We start from the raw sequence: 14,207 nt of genomic DNA, 5'->3' as shown, positions 1-14,207 counted from the left end.
GATAAGGGAGGGATATTATTAGCTTCTTGAATGTCGGTCCAAAGACAATAGTCTGACAGCAGCAACTGGTTGAGGCTGCGGGTTGCCATCAAGGAAAAAGGAGCTGAATCGAAAAGTGAAAAAAAAATAATGATGAAGAAAGCATCGCTGACAAAAACAAGCTTTCTTGCGTAACGATTTATTTTGGCAATTTGTCGGAGAATTTGATAGACACCTCATCGTTGGGTCTTTCCAGAGAGAAGGGGAAAGGACGGGCAGATCACAAAATCTTTAAACAGATAAGCTATTTTGAAGATTTTGTTTTTGTTTTGTTTCATGATTGATTGCCCTTTCTTGACGATCCATAATCGAATGACACACTTTATAAAAACATCTTAAAAGGATGACATCGGCTTTGACATCAATTTTAAAGGTTTTGAAAAGTGCTTCAACCTTTAAAATTTATCTTCGAGTTTGCGGAAAACAAACATAAGTTTTAAATTTAACAATTGTTGCTTATTTTTTTAAATAATTCTTCAGAATTTCTCCAAAAAAGTTTCAATAAACTGAGTGAAAAATTCTGAATTGAAAACAATATTAAAGCTCAAATGAAACTTTTAAAAATGGATTCCAGCTTTCGCACCCCTTTGAAAGCATATTTTGGACGCTTCCATTTGAACAATTTGTTGTTTTTTATTATCGCCATCTGCGGCAGGTTTCATGAATTTAAAACATGGATGCTGCCGACAAAACTGACGAGGGTTTGATGAACCGAACAGAGCAGCGCGTATGGATGAATAGAGTGGGAAAAATTTAAATTCCTTTACCCTTCCCGGGCTCTATTGGCTCTTTTGGCTGCCGAGGGGATTTTTCTGGTGAGGGGTTAAAAAAACTCAACTGATAACGAAATGAAAATTTTCTCATCACAAAGGATAATCAATTTTCGATGCAAATTTGTACGAACATACCGAGCATATCGGTTGACTGAGTCGCTTGTTAGTGTGTTGGGATAGTTGAACAAAATTGAGATGAAATCATAAAAAAACGGATGAGATTAACATAGGAAATATTCAATCATTTTAAATATTAGGAAAATGGGAAAAATGAAACTTAAAATTTAAATAATTGCCTCTAAGCAACTGGCATTTTTAAATTAAGGATTCATCAATCTTTTAAATTTTGACTTTTGAAGATATTTGAAGAATTTCTGTAAACAGCAGCTTAATATTAGGAAATTTGAACATTATAAAGGCTTGACAATTTCGAGGACTTCCAAAATAAATTAATTAATTCCGTGTAATACACAATTATCTATTTTTAAATTAGATCGCAATTTTCAATTACTTTTAGTTCAGAAAATCATCTACTGTATGTAGTAAACTTGTTGGCGTTGAAATTTAATGAAAAACGCTCCACTTTTCACTGTATGAATTATGAATCCGTAGAGATTTTTTTGGGAAATAACTTTATTGATCTCTTACTAAGGAATTTGTGCCAAAAAACAAGAATGTTTCTTTTTTCAAAGTTTAAGAAGTAAAACGAGCCTTTTTTCCTTTTTTGGTTTTTTAATTTCTTATTGTAATTTTGATACGAAGTTGTATCGTATTCTCCATCTATGTTTCAGATGCGTTTCCTACTTTTGGAACTGCAAGAGGCTTCTCAGTACACATAATAATACAAATAAAAATAATTTATCTCATTACGTTTGAACATGTTTAATTTTTAAAGAATGTGTGCTTTTTGATTTTTTATTGAATATTCTCGTTAAAAAATTGAATAACATTTTCAACAAAATTATTCAACTTGTTACATTTAATTTTAGAAAAACCATTTAAAAAGGTTGGAGTATGTGGAATTTTATAAAAAATTTCAACGGGAACCTCTCGTTTTGGAAATGAAAGGCTAATTCATCGCCATAAATCATCTGAGTATGTTTAACACAAAATTTACTGGATGACATGCATGTAGCCCACCAGCAAAAAGTGACATATCCCTGGAGTCTCATTTAAGCAATTAGGAAAATCTTCCCTTACGGATAGTAAATCACAGAATAGCTCGTAAACAATTCCGAAAGCTCGAAGTGGCACACAATAAATTAAATGTAATGTTCTATTTTTAAGATAAAGAGTTAATCACCGTAAATTTATTTTTATGAAATTATTTTATCGGCTATATCGGTGAAATTTTATATTCTTTGAGAAAGAATATTTAAGAATTGAAAGTTTATAGACGTATAGAAAATTAGAATAAGGAGAAAGATGTTGAAAACCAGGGCGCAGCCCCTGGTGGTGGGTGAAGGTTTTTATTTGCTTAAAATAAATGTCAAATAAAAATAAGCATCGTATTATTATCATTATTCAATATTTGAAATATTAATGTTTACTAAAAACTGCCAATATCCAGAATAAATTTTCAAATTTTACATCGCGATGTTTTTTTACACGACAATAGGCCGTTCATTTTCGTGCATCGTTTCCGATCTAAAATTACACGAATTATTTTTGCTGTGTAGTAACATTGATTTTATATCAGACCCACACGCGGTCTTTGAGCGCAGGAGAATCACCCTTTCATTTTCAAAGCGAGGGGAATAATTTTGTTTGTATAATATATCATGAGTCAAAAAATGCTTCTGAGTCTAATTTTATGGAAAACTCCTTGGGCAGAAAATTTCACGTCATACTGGCCATCGGTGTTTTTAAGGGCTTGGGAAACATTGTTACTCATATGGTCAGTCAAAACATTGTTCGTAAATCAAAAACTTTTACATCAAAATGATCAGAAAAGGTACTTCTTGAGCAAAAGCGGTTGCATAGATTACCTCTTAGCTGATCAATGATCATTTTTGACCAAAATGAAACCCTTTCATGAATCATTCAAGATGAAAGATTATGAGTCAACAGAGTAAGGTCCAATAATTAACCGTTCACTTGTGTTTGGACTGATTTATTTTCATTATTTGTCCTCAGATCACAGTAGAATTTTCATGGATTGTTTTTTATACATTCTCAAGCATGTAGGTATATCAAATAATGGCTAATTTGGGTGATCATCATGTATGCAATTCTAGATTTTGTTATCAAAAGAAAAGTTTTATGGGTAATTTTAGTTAATATTATCTAACGTTGCGGCTAATTTTATTAATTTATGTTTTTGAGGATTTTGGAGATTGTTATCAAGTATCTGCTTAAGTCTGAATGATTTTGTCCAGAGATGTACCGAATACCACCCAAAAACCGTAAAGTCAAATATTCGGCTTGAAAACAGTTGAGCTAAACTTTCGGCCAAATATAGGCTCTGCCGTCTTCAGAGTTAGAGCGCTAAAATTTGACATGGATGCTTATTTATGCCAGTAACGATAAAACATTTTTTTACATTTTCGGATGACCTCTATAATGGCGTTATTTTACATAGGATTGTGATGAAAATCAACATATCAAAGTCAGGGACAGAGGTCGGCCAAAGAGGTAGTCCATATCAACCGTTTAAAGTTTTCGCTATATTGACGTAATTCTACATTAGATTGAGAAGAAAATTTTCACATAGGAATTGCAAGGGACGCTTTATTGCTTTCAGGTTCCAAATTTTGGGTCAGGAATTGGTAAAAAGGGTCGTCCATATTATCTGTTTCTGCGATATTGTCTTGATTATGAAAATGAAAATTGGCACATGTGAGTTTTACAGTGATTTTAGAAAGTTTGGATCGTGGTCAAAAAGGTGTCGTTTATGTTAGATGTTCACTGTTTTCGCGATATTGTCGTGATTATGCATCGGTTTCAGATGAAAATCTGCAGATGGGGGTTTTGAGATACGAAAAATTGATTCCAGTTTGCAAGTTCCAGGTCATGGGTCGGCAAAAGGGGTCGTCTATATTGACTGTTAATTATTTTGAAGCTACTGATGTTATCATACAAATGATTTTAAAATAAAACAAGACACAAGTGAGTTTTGAGAGACGTAAAGTTAGTTCGAATTATCAAATTTCGGTAAAAGAGGTCGTCCACATTTTAAAATCAGTGTTGTGTGCAATAATTTTGTGTTAGGCAGTCAATTGATACTTGACATCAAACTTTTGTGTGAAAGTCCTCTGCTTGACTTGAGTTGTGCATATAAAAATAAACACATGTTTCTGTTAGATATAAAAATGTGATTTTGCAACTGATCAAGAAGAACTCTAATATAAATAATATTGAAAAGCCAATCAACCTCTAATTTTGAATTTCAATTTGAATGACAAGAAAAAGTGTCGACTTTGAACACTGTTGAATGTTTTACCCAACATGGTCGAAAAAGTGCATCGGATTCAATATTCTAAACTCATCTTGGCGTACTAATGATTGATAGAGAAACGAAGTTGGTACGGGATCAGCTAGTTCAATATAAAATTTTAAGTGAGCAGATTTGTCAACACTTAAATTAAATTATAAATTTTCTAATGATTATGTTGGAAAAGCAACACAATCAACAAACACTCAAGGTTTCAGTAAAACATCTTAGATGTATCCATGTATCTTTCACTGTTGTAGGTCGTGCTGGATAGTTCCAACAAGTAACGCTTTATTTTGTTTATTGTTTATTTCAGATTTTCAAGAATATATCTGGGCTTCAGAAAAGAGGTGCGCTTAAATGCGGTACGTTATCCAAACTTAAAAGTAAAGTGAAAAACTCAAATATCTTTTTGAAAAGTTTTAGTTTTTGTGTCCAATGATGATTTTAAACATTAAAAAATGAGCATCCACTTTATTTATATTTTTACATACATTTTTACAAATTCGATGAAAAATATAAATTTCAAATAAATTCCTTTCACTTTCCGCTTGTTCGTCAAAGAATAATATTTAGTTTTTTCTTATTTATCCTATTTTTTCCAAGTTAAAAAAAATAATCAGAATTGCCCGGCTGTGCAGAAACGTGTGGTAGTAAGTAGGGTTTGCTTAAGGTTAAGGATCATCGTTTGTTTCAACAACAATTTGAAGATATCGTGTTGAAATTCGACTTTTATCGTTGATGTTTGTATCGATGAAATTTCTATTATAAATTTAAGCCTTATTTTTTGAGTAATTACGGTTATTAGTAATTTACAATTTCTGTAAGGACTAAATTTTGTATCTTTTACTATAAAAAAAGAAGTTATAAGCCCACGAATAGAGGTAGGTATGTCTATACACATTTAAAAAAGCTCACAACATTGCTCGTGCCGAACAAGCTATTGCTTGCGAGGTAGTCAAGATTAGAAGGTTCGGTCATGTTGATTTTCCAAAACAAAATATTATATTTTATCATACAATTCGAACTAAGAGTTATAAATTACCCATGATAATATTACTTAAAAATTGTACTTAAAAGGAATGATTTTTGAACCAAAACCAGAAATATAAGGCCCAAGGTTCTCAGAATTTCAAATACTCAAATGAATTTAGTGTGAGGTTATATGGTAATATATTAAAACATTTTATTATATGTTTTGATATTATTATGATTATTATAAACCATCAATCATAACTTTTGTTCTAGAAATGATTACTCTCTATATCAAAGCTTAACTGATACATTATAACTTTCCAATATCTGAATTTAAAATAATAATATAGAACCATTCGTGCATCTTTGACATTCGATATTTCTATTGACCAACCGAGCTAACAGGAAGATGATTACAACCTAAGTCATGACATACTCACGGTCAGCCGTAATACCATACCAGAGATATCAGATACAATGTATTAGGGCAGGGATTTTCACACAGTACAATACACACGCAGAACACGAAGACTCCTGACAGCGAAAGCTTATAGCTGCAGTACACCGGAAATGGATTGTTTACGCATCGTTTGACATGTTGGAGTGTGTTTATGTTTACAAATGATTCCCAGCCCGAACTCCCGGCTACAGTATCGGCCAACCCCTTTTGTTTTTATGGTATTATGTCTAAAATTATGGTAACTTTCTTTGGCTTTGCAAGACTTCAAGAAATTTCTGATATATAAAGTCTAGCTTTAATCATAGATCCACCGGCGAGTTTCATAGAAGCCAAAAACTGCTAGTGTTTGGTCCCCTGCTGTAAGCTCAGGTTGACCCTATCTTGGTGTCTTCCTGGGTGCACTTTGCTGATACGGGTGGTGAGATTGCACTTTGCATATCGCCGTGTTATGTTGTTGGATGTCGTCATCGTCGGAACGACTCGATACCTACATTTGCGCGAGCTGCAATCGGTGCATTTCCACACACTTGAAGTAGGTACTAGCTAGCGTGTAATCGGTTCTGTTTACCCAATTGATTCCCTGACTCTCTCGAGTGCACCATAATGCGTACGCCTAATCGAACATACAACAAGCGATTCCTTGGAATTGGATGAGATAATTTAAAAATCATGAGGAGGAAACCGTATCGCGATTAGCATTTTGAAGTCCATCGAAACCAATCTAATACAAATCTTCACTTCAATCTTCCATGATATGATTCCATGATTAATTTTTGTTTTTAACAAGATTTTATAGTTGATTTAGGTAAACTTATAATTTTTTTCATATATTTTTACATATATTCAAGCTACCCTGATGTCATAAAGCTGTCACAGAAATGAGCGGCTTTGTTTTTAAAAAGAATAGCAGAAGTTGAAAAAAGCTTGCAAAAACAAAATAAAAAAAAAAACAAAACACCCCAAAGAAAGCCACATTGAAGCAACACAAAAAGTTCATCAAGTCAAACTGTGTCTGATTGCCATGTAATATGAAAACTTGCGATAAAATACCGACAGCTGCTTGGCTGGGTTTGAAGTTTTGTTTGTTTGGCAATGCGAGTGAGAGGGACTTTTCCAACTTGTTTTTTTCTTCTGCTAGACGCAGCTTATTTTCATTTTTTGCCTTTACGATACACTTTCCCGGAAGATACCCCCCGGGGAAAAGTGTTTCCGAAAAAGGGCAAACTGGATCCTTGGGAACGGCTCATTGCCGGACAGATTTGGTTCTTCCTTTTTTTCTGTCACAAAACTCGTAGCCTTGCCTCGCCAAAAAGGAAACAAGCCCAAGATTAAAGAGGACAATTGGGGATGTTTTGAGCTTTGATTCCAATGGCAATCACTCTGGAAGCCAACCTGTGTCAACCATCGGCTAGAATCGGATTCATTTCAAATTAGAAAGGATTCTGCCGAAGATTGACAGGAGCCTTGAAATGTCCCTTGTACTAATTTAAATAGTCATTTTCAAAGCATTAAAAATAATGAAATTTTTCTCGGTGCTACAAATACTTAATGACCTAGAATATGAATTATTCAGTTCCAGTTTAAATATAAAGTTAGTCGTAGTTATTAAAATTATAGTTGTATGTATTACTTAGTAACGTTTAGTTTTTGATTTTTTTTCGTTATTTTCATCACATAGGATGACTCCAAATTTATTTTGAATGAACACGAAAGTAACGAAATCGTCAACTTAAAATAATCGCAAACAGCTTTTCATAAAACCGAATTACTTGAAAATAGTACTTAGGCCCTGCGGCTGGGACAGAAAACTCATTCAACTGAGGTGCCTTTTCTTTGGTATTTTAATCAGCGAGAAAAAAAAGATTGTGAACTCCTAAATCCAGCCTTTGACATGGACGATTGAGTTTCCTGATGACGACCTTTTCCTGTGTCGTTGTTGGCGGTGATAGGCTCAAGATATTAGAAATGCGGGTCACTCGTCCTGATCCCAGACTGAAAAAATTGGAACTCGGATTTCCGATCAACGAAAAGTTGTTGGCCTACGCTTGGATGGGAAAGAAAATGAAATTAACTTCTTTTGAAATGCGAAAAATTTCCAAGACCTTGAATTTGTTACTCTGCAGATAAATGGATCCTTAAACTTATTGTTCAAGCATGGAAAAAAAAAAAATAATCAAGCCCAATGAATCTATGAAGCATCGTTACTTTATTGGAAGCAAAAGAATATCAGTATTATTTACAAATTTTGTATTTTGTATTAAAGTAAATTTACTACTCTTTAAAAATCAAAAAAAAATATTCTGCTTAAACAATGCAAACTTTTCACGTATGTGTGTGTATGTTGATTTTCTACTATGGGTGCACAGATTCACCGCAGTTTCCATCTTCCAGTCAAAATTACACAAGACGCTTCCGTACATTCGATTTCGCACAATCGACCACTGAAGAAGCCTTCATATTGGGTTATAATATGGATTTTTTTCAAATGTGGAATCGCTGCCTCAAAGTGGATCGGTCCAGAAGAAAAATTATAGAAAACGGGTTGGAAAAAAATGTTGAAACATTTCAATAAACAAATCTTCTTTAAAAATTTTCAACTTTTTGTTCATTCCTGTAGAGATTACCGTTAAGAAGGCAAAAATACGCTTTATTAAGTTCTTTGTAGTGGTTTTTTGCTTTCCTCAAATTGAGTTTTGAGGTTCATTTCGTGACCGTGTAGTGCAGCGTGCAGCTACACCAAAAATTTCAGCGCATTGTATAATTTTGTAAATAAAACCTGCGAACTGTCACCACAAAAAGGAATTACGTAATCGCGAATCAACTCATTCCAATTTAAGAAAAATGAACTCTCACCTTGCTATTTGCTATAAAAATAATAGCTTTTTGCTATAAATAGTAACTGTAATAAAATTTTCAACACTTTTAAAAATTTATTTTCTCTTCAGTGGTAAAACAGACAGTACAATAAGTGAGAGGTTTTTTGAGAAATCAGATAGGTTAAGAATAAATCACGATATTTAAATATTCAAGCCTAAGTTTGAAGGAAAACTATCACCAAAAATTATCCATTACAAGATTCGGAACTCTAGGGAAAATCGACGGACAAAATCAAAAAGCGCCACCATCAAATGCTGCGGCAGAAATGCAACTATTTAGTAAAACACGCTAAGTAAAAAAAACCAATTTATATTACACGGTCGGAAATAACTAGCAGTTTGAGGGTTCATTTGCACGACAAACATACTGAGGTCTTTCTCTACGTGGTCTTGGCTCTCAAGAATTAGCACGTTTTTTCGCTATCAGAGTCTTCAATCGCTAATCAAAGCTTTTTTTCCTTAGGGGCTGTTCAGATACCACTTGGACAGATAAATGAGATTTTAGACCCCCTCCTCCCAGCCGTGGACAAGCGTGGAAATTTGGCAAATCCCAACCCCCGTCCACGGATGTGCACGTGGACAGATTTGATTTTTTTTTTTCAAATCTAATTTGAGTGTTAGAAAACATTACTTTTTGCTTTTTTGTTATTGAAATGGCTGATTTGAAAAAAAAAACGAATAAGCACTTCCTAATATTAAATCATTTTAAAAGTTTTTAATTTCTAAATTATCATATTTATCACGCATGCTTTCAAGTGGCTGCTAGTTGTTCACATTTAAACCGGAAAGCTTAGCAAATTTAAGATTTTGATTTAAACATCTTAATAAAACTAGATAAAATTTATCAGCATTTGAATGAATTAAAAAATTAAATTAAAATCTTGGGAAAAAATCTGTATAATATATCTTGGCCCTTAATCGCAATATCCTTAGCGCTGTTCCTTGGAATTTGGAATCAATGATCAGGCTCAACGAGATATGCAATACAAATTAGTTACCTGTTTTAATTGAAGATTTTTTTATTGAGGAATCTGAATGCGCAAAAACGAGTGAGGTTCTCAATTAAATTGAGTCAGTGGCATAGTTTTTTTTTTCAAAAATTGGTGAAAGTATGTCAGAGTGCATTTTGCAAAAGTATTCCAAAATTGATCAAAAGCATATTACAGTGCGTTTTAAGCCCCCCGGAACGAGGGGTACAAGTGAAAAAAACAATTATCGAGAAATGTTGACCTTTTCTGTCAGTAGATGGTGTTAAGGTTTGTTAAAGGATTGTCCGTTGGCATTTATATGCAAAATTTTAAGAGCTAGATATCTTTGAATATATTATTTTTGCTATCACCTTTGTGATGCATATTATCTTCATTAGCTATTTTATCAAAAATGAAAGAAAATCATTTGAAACCCCGAATATTTTGTAAAAGTGAAATACTAACTAATCAATTACGGTGCGAGTTTTCATGAGGGCCAAATTTAGAATCTTTATCGAGCACTCCCAATATTTTTTCTCAGCTTTAAGTAGATAAACTACTAGTGAACACAATAAAGTTCTTACTATTCGCAATTTCGAAGCTAATTTTTGACAGGTCGTGTGTGTGCAAGAAAATGTAAGCAAACGGGTGGAAATGCTAGCTTCTAATAAATCATTATTTTCTTTGATTTAGTTAGAATTTTCTGAAAATGACGGATACAGATTTGAAGTAATAGGTTCAGAGATTATTGTGAGCTATAGGAGAAAATGTGTATGTGCCGTGAAGCATCGCAAATCAACATAAAAAAGGTCAATTTTTTACTACTCCAAAAACTATTCTGAGTATTTGACATATTTTTGAATGAAAACTCGAGCCAAAAGCACATTTTCAATTGCAGTTAGTTGAAAGAGTAGTTAATTAACGTTCCTTTAAAATTTGGGAAAGACCCAAAAATTAATGTGTTAGAATTTTTTATTCGAAAAAACATAAATTTTTGCTATTTTCTATTAGGTTTCCTTCTGCAGCTGCATACAATCAGGCGTAATAATTTTAAAGCTGGAAGGCGGATTTAGATATTTGATGGTGGTTGACATGAAAAAAAAAAAAATATTCTTGGATAACTACACAATTCAAGTTTACTTAAATGCTTTTCAATTGCCACCGTTCAATGGTTATAAAATGTTTTGTATTTTTATCGAACCTCATGATCTCATTTTTTTTTTGGGAAATTTTATTGAAAATTATATTTATACAACCCCTAGCCGTAGAAAATTTTAAATTTAAACTTCACATTTTATACTGTCTTAGGCTGAAACTATTTAAATTTTTATATAACGTATTTATTAAATGTAACAACTAAACCAAATCCAGTAGTTAAAGTTTGAAGTAACAACGAGAAAATCGTTCTTTTATACAGACCAACGAGAAGCGCATAAAGTTTAATATAAAGATATGATAAACAATATAGATTATTGGAAAAAATTAAAAGTTAAGAAAATGGACGAAAAGATTGAATCACATGGGAGCTGTCATATACCACATGGACAGAAAAATGAGATTTTTTACCCCCTCCTCCCCCTCCGTGGCCAAGCGTGGACATTTGGCAAACCCCTACCTCCCTCCCCGGGTGTCCACGTGGACAGATTAGAAATATTTTTTTTTTTAAATCTATTTTGTAATTGTTATAATTATTATTAATTTAAAAATTATCATATTTATAGCTTGCTTTCTAGTAGCTACTACTTGCTTAAACTCAAACTGGAAAGCTTTGCAATTTTAAGATTTTGATTAAAACATCTTAATATTTATTCACCTTTAGAAAATATTTTGAAAGTAAGTATGTCCACGTGGACATTACCCAAACCCCTACCCCCTCTCCGTGGACATTTCCATACTCTCTCCTCCCCTCTAAGTTGTCCAGGTGGTATCTGAACGGCCCCATGTTAGTTTTCTCCGACCGACTGACTATTTTAAAATGGAACTATCAGATAGAATTGACTCTCCTACCAGGCTAATTTATTTAAATTTACTTGAAAACAAATCCCAATTTTTCAAAGGAGTGTTTTTTTTCAAAATCATTTGGATTTATGAAAACTTAACTCGAAGCAATGTAAAGTTGTCTATAATTTATCTTTCACCCGGAATGTTGCTCACGCAACATCGTACTACCCCAGATGGCAGCAGCGCAGCTTCGAAAGAGCGGATTGTGCTGCTTATATTCATAACGATGTAAACGGATTAAACCGACATCGCATCATTCGTCATTAGCGTGCAGGATGTCAGTCAGCCACACTGATAAATTATTTCACACATTTTGCTAAATTATTTCACACATTATCGGCAAATATATGTTGCTGTCAAACCAGTTTGTGATTTTTACTCAAATTGAAGATTCGAAATTTACACATTATCCAAATCAGTCTTGATGCGAAAAAAGTGTGAGAAAGCACATTTGTTTTTTTTTTCAATAAAAAAATTATGAAAAATAGGGGAGATAAGGGCATAACGAGCACCCAGGGCATATTATGAATTATGTTAAATAGTTTTTCATGTGGATTTGTTTCGAACTTCCTATAGTATTAATTTTTCCTAAAAAAGGAATCTCCTTATCATCTTTACAGAGATATTAAAAAAAACAGCTACGTTTCAAGTGACGAAAATATTATAATTTTTGAGCACCACGAAATAAGCTCTTATGATCTTTAAATAATCTTGATCTATAATGAACGCACCGCAAAATGATGTACACAGTAAACGAAAATTACCGAGTTCGGTATTTTTTCTTTACCGATATCCTAACATGTGTGAATCGTTAAACTGTTCGATAATTTTTTCAGTAAAAAATAAACGAACATCGGTAAATCGATTCTTCATTTACCGATGTTCTTTTATTTTTTACCGAAAAAATTACCGAAAAGTTTAACGATTTACACATGTTAGGATTTCAGAAAAAATATTACCAAACTCGGTAATTTGACGACTTGGGGCGAACAGAGCACTATTAATCGGGGCACGATGAGCGTTTTCTGTCGTTTAATCTAGTAGCAAATTCAACTCGAATGTGTCAACTACAGCTTGACTTGTTTACATCTGACGATGTGGCCTGTTGGCAAGATATCGGAGAGGTAATCGAAAGACTAGAGATCAAATTCTGTTCGAGGTGATGTTTTTCCTATTTATCATTGATCATTGATCATGATCGATTTTTTTTATAGTAACATTATACGGCTAGTAGCATCATTCGCCAAACAAAGCACCAGAAACATAATGTATATGAGCGTGTGTGAATTGATGTCATGGGATTAGTTTAAAGGTTTCTAAACTTTAACCTTTTTTTAAAAGGGGGCTCCTATACAAAATTAAAAAAAAAATTAAATTTGAACAGTTTTCGAACAAATTTTGTCGAAAATGGTTAAACATAAACGTTTTAACACAATGAGATGATTTTTTGATTTGGCAAACAGATTTTGACTTGATTATATGATACGTTGTACTGAAAGACTCTTTTCATTTCAATAGTTAGGGCACTCAACTATCTTCTATATTTCTGAAAATAAATGTTTATCTGTCTCTCTGTTTCCTATAGACTCGAAAACAAACCAATCAATTTAAAATTTGGTATGTAAGAGTTTTTTGGGTCGAAAATGGTTTCTAAAATACTTTTAAACTGCTTCAACTTAAAGAAGGGGGGCTCCCATACAAAATCAATTAAAATATGACACAATTCGAACTATGTTCAAAATCTTCTGAACCGATCAACTTGAAATTTGGTTTGCAGCCGTTTTCAAGACCGAGAATGCTTTCTATAATACTTTCAAACCTCTCTGGATTTAAAAAGATGGAGCTCCTATACGAAATTACCATACATTTGACAAAATTCGAACAATTTTCGGAAATTGCGAACCGATCAACGTGAAATTTGGTGCGTAGCCGTTTTCAAGAGCGGATATAGTTCTTATAATTCATTAAGACCTTTGCAAATCCAGAAAGGGAGGGCTCCCGTACTAAATAAACGAAAATTATCGAAATTTTAACAATTCTCGAAGAACTTTTGTTTAAAATTGATAAACGTAAGCGTTTTGACATAATGAGCTAATTTATTGAATTGACAAAAATTTTTTAACATATTTCATTGATATATTGTATTGGCAGACGCTTCCCATTTTCACGAATGAAGACTCTCATATTCACTAAATGTATCATACATATCATTTACAAAACCAGTGTCTTATTGCTTCCATAAAGTTTCGCACACTTTTTGATTATTTCCAAATTTGCCTGTGTGATTCAATCCGCATCAAAAGGGGCGATTAGTTTTATTTCTAAAAGGGTTTTTTTTTTTATTATTTTGAAGATTCCTCGTATTTTTTCTCCTATTTTTTTTTGAATAATGTTAAAATTTAATTCAAAAGGAAGTTTATGATGATTATGATAACTTAAATGAAAATATCTTTTTTCCATGGAAGGGGTAGCAAAGCACACCGGGTCAGCTAGTCATTTATAAAAATAGCGGCCTTCTTCCATATTTCTTTATTTACACATTTTCCTCTCCAAGCGCTTCATTATATCACACATTTTCCCGTTTTAAACGCTTTTTGCATAATGTTTGAAACACATTTCGTTTCCCAAATTATGCAATTTGGGAGGACTGCATAGAATCAAAGGTGAGTTGAGAGAGCCTTT

This window comes from Uranotaenia lowii, chromosome 2 (assembly GCF_029784155.1).
Source record: "Uranotaenia lowii strain MFRU-FL chromosome 2, ASM2978415v1, whole genome shotgun sequence".
In the NCBI taxonomy this organism is placed as follows: domain Eukaryota; kingdom Metazoa; phylum Arthropoda; class Insecta; order Diptera; family Culicidae; genus Uranotaenia; species Uranotaenia lowii.
Note: the sequence above shows the minus strand (reverse complement) of the source record.